Source organism: Xenopus tropicalis, chromosome 3, assembly GCF_000004195.4.
Source record: "Xenopus tropicalis strain Nigerian chromosome 3, UCB_Xtro_10.0, whole genome shotgun sequence".
NCBI lineage: Eukaryota > Metazoa > Chordata > Amphibia > Anura > Pipidae > Xenopus > Xenopus tropicalis.
In genome coordinates this window covers 143,125,604-143,131,514 of record NC_030679.2, presented here as the reverse complement: position 1 = coordinate 143,131,514, position 5,911 = coordinate 143,125,604, and the positions used below count along the sequence as shown (strand labels likewise).

Sequence of the window (5,911 nt, the reverse complement as noted above, 5' to 3'; positions counted from 1 at the left end):
TTGGCCCGTGTATGGGGATCTTAACTCTCAAAAGTACCCAACGTCTGGGCACCTCAAGATTAACTAACCTTCATCCATTCTGTGGAGCTGATCCTGGACATTGCCTTAAATAGCACATATTTAAAGAACATACTGTATATCAGACATTACATTAATAAATAAAAGCACTTCATTCGTCAAGGGAAAACAATTTTGATTACAGAAAATATACAGCACATGATAAGCATAATGATTGGGGAGTGGCCAGGTTAAGGTAGATTCTAAGCAAGATGGTGGCAGGGACTGGGACTAGTATAAAGAACAGTTGTTGTTCTATTCGGCTCAGGCATCTCAGACCAACAGGAAGACATAGTAGAAGGGTAAAGGACTGCTAATGTGTGGAGGAAGAAGGAAAGCTATTTTAGAGAGCAGGACCATAATTTGAGGACTCGTATCTTGACTATGGGTCCAGGATAAAGAAGAATAAAGTCTTGGAACAAAAGCAGGTTTTTCTCAGTGCAAATGATCTTCTCATCAACCTCCACCACCCTGGTGAAGTCTTGAAACGTTGGTCTAGAACAGTATCCAATAGGGCAGATTGTAATACAGATTGCCCCAGATCCCATGGGATCTCCTTTGAACATTGTGAAAGTCTCAGTATTATAGCATTGTTCTCATTTCATTTCTGTCAGCAGGATTTGCTTGACATTCAAGCAGAGGAGATAACTGGTCTTTGTATCTTCACCTGGCCGGGGAAACAGAAAAGTGTTAGTCTGAGGGCAACAAAGAGGGGCCATTTGTTTAAAAACCATGAAACTGGGAAACTTTCAGCCCTAGAAAGAGTTTGAAGCACTGTTTCTTTGAAAGATTTGCTTGTCATTCAATCAGTGGAGATAACTGGTCTTTGTATCTTCACCTGGCCGGGAAAAGTGTTAATCTGAGGGCAACAAAGAGGGGCCATTTGTTTTTAAACCATCAAAGAGCTTGGAGCACTGTCTCTTTGAAAGATAGGCATCATGGATGTATTTCTTAAGGTTCAGCTTGGACAGAACTGAGAATGATGGAAAATGAAGTTGAGCATAACCTCCAGAGCTGAAGGTCTCTAAGCTAGACACAAGATAATATGGATCTGCTTTCAAAGAGAAGATGAACTCAATGGTGGTAAAGGACTGAAAGACCATACTGAAATATAAAGAGAGAAAGAAGCTCTACTAGGACAGGGTTGGGATGCTCAATGTTGTACATACCCGGATTGATGTGTCTACATTATCCAACGAAGGCCTGAAGGTACTTATGGAAAGATTGCTGTTTGACTGGGTATATTCTGTACACAGAGAAAAAAACGCAAGCTGTGAGTCTGCCCCTCCTACTGTAGGGTGGCACAGTGACACAGACAGAAGTAGCTATGGGTCTGCCCCTCTGGTCAGGGTACCACTGGGTGACAGTTCCATTCTACCCTTACCATATTCTCCTTGATTTGTATTGAAACCACTGTTAATGTTCCACAGATCCTGACTGCCCACACTCCACTTATCATCATCATCATCATCCTTGGCAAAGGCCTCCCTATTGGAACAGAATGTGGTATAATCAGTCACACTCTACATCCAATCACAGATGGAGCTGTTACATTGTTCGCCAGTTCCTGACTTCATTCTTACTGCGTAGTTTCGGGGGAAAGTGGCCCAAAATGTTTTCATTGGCGAAATATGTTGAATTTAGCTGATTGGGCAGTTTAGTAAGCAAGACATGCAATACATACTGTTTCTTTGGTCTTCTGGCTCTAAACAGAAACAGCCCAATGACGGCAATAATAATGACTAGGGCAGCCACGGCGGCTCCGACACCCCCATACACAGCAGTTTTTGGAATCTTCCCTCGACAGTCGTGTGTTGTGTATAAGTAGATGTCTGTTTCAGGGCAGCTGTTCAATAGAGATATAAAAAGATGTTGGTTATGTACAGGCATTGGGTAAAGTAATAAAGAGTGTTCTAGTAACCCATAGCAACCAATTAGCAGCTATCATTTAACAGTAGCTGTTAACTTGTGGCGACAAATGCCAACCCTGTTTTCTGTCCCAAGTCTCAGCATTGACCCTGGCTACAGAGAGAGGCTACCAAGGCTGCAGATACATGAGTACAGCAGCCTATCAGAGCCTTGCATAGCCCCAAGTCCAACATAATGGCTGCACCAAAACTGGCATTTCCAAAGATTCAATGGCGAAGAAAATGTTGGTTCTATTCAGGAAAGTGGTAGCCATTAATTTCTAGTTGGTATGGATCAGAACATAGAGATGGAGCAAACTCTGTTTTGGGCATGATACTCATGACAGGAAAGGTCACATCATTGGTTTCCATGGCAAAACAAGCAAAAGGGATCTATTTAGTGATTTTATCATGGTGGGACACAATGACCCATCTGTGCCAAATGTCTAGATTGCTCCATGTTTCATTGGCAAACTTGTTTAGTCTAACTTTATACATCTGCTAGTTTTCTTTCATGGCCAACTACTGTATATGTTCTATCTAGTTGGAAGCTGAATTAGTCACTTCTTTGTCTTTGCAGCTGTATATTGACCCCCTACCCCTTTTTTTAGTGCACAGGAACATCCAGGGGCAGAAAAAAGGCATTTTCTCTGGGGCAGGAAATCCAAAGAATATCTGTATACAGTAGGCGGACATTAGTGAAATTATGGAAAGTCTCAGTTATGGGGAAAGACTGGCCCAGTTGGGTCTGTTTACACTGGGGAAGGGGCGCTTAAGGGGGGATATGATAACTATGTATAAATATATAAGAGGATCATATAATAATATAAAAGTGGTACTGGCTGATACATTAGATAGGTACAAGAAGGGGCTGGGTGGCTGTTTAGTGAGTGAGGGAATACAGGGGTAGGGGAGATTTGTCCGATTGCCATCTTGGGATCAGGAAGGAATTGGGCAAATTAGAGAGGCTTCAGATGGGGTTTTTGCCTTCCTCTGGATCAGCTGGCAGTTAGGCAGGTTATATATAGGCATTATGGTTGAACGTGATGGACGTGTGTCTTATTTCAACCTAACTTACTATGTTACTATGTTACTATGATTGCCATCTTGGGATCAGGAAGGAATTGGGCAAATTAGAGAGGCTTCAGAGGTGGTTTTCGCCTTCCTTGGGATCAACTGGCAGTTAGGCAGGTTATATATAGGCATTATGGTTGAACGTGATGGACGTACGTCTTATTTCAATCTAACTTACTATGTTACTATGTTACTATGTTATCTAGAAACCCTTTTAATGGCTGCTCATTGGTTTATAGAGAGAATAAAGCAAAAACCTTGGGTAGGGAACTATGACAAATACTCACAGACACTGAGGCCCAATATATTTCGTTATCTGACAGTTGCCGCTGTAACAATTTAAAAATCTTTTTGCATCAACATCGCAGTCCGATATGCAGACCAGGCTGCCGCCAGTGAGAGAGGCAGAATAATATTCCCGAAAGCCAGGATCAATTTTATTCCTGCACAGCTCTATGGAAAGAAATTGATAAAGTCATATTAGTGCGATCAGGTTGGTGCCATCCATTTAACTGCAGCTTGCAACAGGAGCCAAAATGGTGGCCCCTAGGCACAGGGAAAATAGGACCAGAGCAAACTTATAAATATATACATTAAGCATGAGCTTTCCTCGAGAATAGGCTTCTTGTGACTTTCAGACTTTTCAGACATTCTGCGATTAATCTGGTACCATTGGAATCTATTTGCTCAAGTCCATTTTAGTACTTATCTTTGTGTTTCTTTGCATAGAAGTGTATCCATCTTTTGCCACTAGGGGTCAGCACATATACAATCAAGTGCTTATTATCATAAAAGTCCTTTCGGTTAAAGGTACGGCACAGAATGCTATGGACGTGGGGTTTAAACATTTAAACATTAAATAAACCCAATAGGGCTGTTCTGCCCCAATAAGGGGTAATTATATCTTAGTTGGGATCAAGTACAGGTACTGTTTTATTATTACAGAGAAAAGGGAATCATTTAACCATTAAATAAACCCAATAGGGCTGTTCTGCCCCCAATAAGGGGTAATTATATCTTAGTTGGGATCAAGTACAGGTACTGTTTTATTATTACAGAGAAAAGGGAATCATTTAACCATTAAATAAACCCAATAGGGCTGTTCTGCCCCAATAAGGGGTAATTATATCTTAGTTGGGATCAAGTACAGCTACTGTTTTATTATTACAGAGAAAAGGGAATCATTTAACCATTAAATAAACCCAATAGGGCTGTTCTGCCCCCAATAAGGGGTAATTATATCTTAGTTGGGATCAAGTACAGGTACTGTTTTATTATTACAGAGAAAAGGGAATCATTTAACCATGAAATAAACCCAATAGGGCTGTTCTGCCCCCAATAAGGGGTAATTATATCTTAGTTGGGATCAAGTACAGGTACTGTTTTATTATTACAGAGAAAAGGGAATCATTTAACCATTAAATAAACCCAATAGGGCTGTTCTGCCCCAATAAGGGGTAATTATATCTTAGTTGGGATCAAGTACAGCTACTGTTTTATTATTACAGAGAAAAGGGAATCATTTAACCATGAAATAAACCCAATAGGGCTGTTCTGCCCCCAATAAGGGGTAATTATATCTTAGTTGGGATCAAGTACAGGTACTGTTTTATTATTACAGAGAAAAGGGAATCATTTAACCATGAAATAAACCCAATAGGGCTGTTCTGCCCCCAATAAGGGTTAATTATAGCTTAGTTGGGATCAAGTACAGGTTTTATTATTTGATATAATTTTATTATAAAAAATTAAACTAAAATTCCCCCTTAGCATAAAAGTTTGTGAAAGGCCAGCTCCTTCATAAGGTAGCTTGCCAGTAGCTGTTTCAAGCCTGGCCATGTTATCAGAGGCCCTCGCCTAGTTCTTTCTGTCTTACTGAAGGAATGTTCCTCAGCTTCCTGACATGGAGCTTCTCCATGTTCCTTCCGCTCCAAAGGGGCCTAAAGGGTTTCATCTCTTCCTTTCTGCTTTGAGAAATCCCTTTCCCTCTTGACTGTGCCCATCAGACCTCCCCTCATAGATTCTTCTGCTATCAGTATTGAAACTCTCTTTATTACCCTTTATGGCCAGTACTCCTTACTGCTAGGGATAACATATGTGTATGAAGATTCTCATTCATCCAGGTCATTATATACAGCAGGGATCCCCAACCTTTTATACCCATGAGCCACATTCAAATGGAAAAAGTGTTGGGGAGCAACACAAGCATGGAAAAAGTTCCTAGGAGTGCAAATAAGAGCTATAATTGGCTATTTGGTTTCCCCCTATGTGGACTGGCAGCCTATAGAAGGCTCTGTTTGGCTTTACACTTGGTTTTATGCAACCAAAACTTGCCTCCAAGCCAGAAATTCAAAAATAAGCACCTACTTTGGGCCCCTGGGAGCAACATCCAAGAGGTTGGGGAGCAACATGCTGCTCACGAACCACTGGTTGGGGATCACTGATATACAGTATCTAGTAGAATTAAGTCCAAAGCAATTGGACTTTCTGAGTTTTCTTTCACCACTCATCGGAGTGGCTTCTTCAGTTCAACTAAGTGGTAGGGAATTCCCCGGCATTTAAGCCCTTGAGGGTAGTACAGTCACAGGCATCCAATCACAATGGTTCCATTGAACTTAATCAGTTAGGTGTTGGCTGAAACTCACAGATGTGTGAAAGTGGGATCCAGTCACAATGGTGCCATAATTCTCATAGAGGTAAGTCTACATGACTTCAATGTTCATGACTGGAAGTGTTAATTGTTGTAAAATGGCTGGGGTAAGCATTTTAGAGCTCCATTTTATGTTGCTGACAAGCGGTGTCTTTCAAAAACTAAGAAGACAGATGGTTCAGACCGAGAAGCGATTATTCTCTGAAAAAATCATTTATAGATT

The 5,911-nt window shown here is 41.0% G+C and overlaps 1 long non-coding RNA gene across 2 annotated transcripts; it reads right to left on the bottom strand.

Annotated features, from left to right (window-relative positions):
* On the bottom strand, positions 1 to 3,476 carry LOC116409831. Of its 2 annotated transcripts, none has more exons than XR_004222112.1 (5): positions 3,326 to 3,476; positions 1,742 to 1,903; positions 1,442 to 1,545; positions 1,227 to 1,303; positions 1 to 724 (listed from the first exon to the last, which is right to left on the bottom strand). It is a non-coding gene; the product is annotated as an uncharacterized LOC116409831 (long non-coding RNA). The 2 variants fall into 2 exon arrangements; XR_004222113.1 differs by lacking the exon at positions 1 to 724 and adding an exon at positions 870 to 895.
* Positions 3,477 to 5,911: the final 2,435 nt, after the last annotated feature.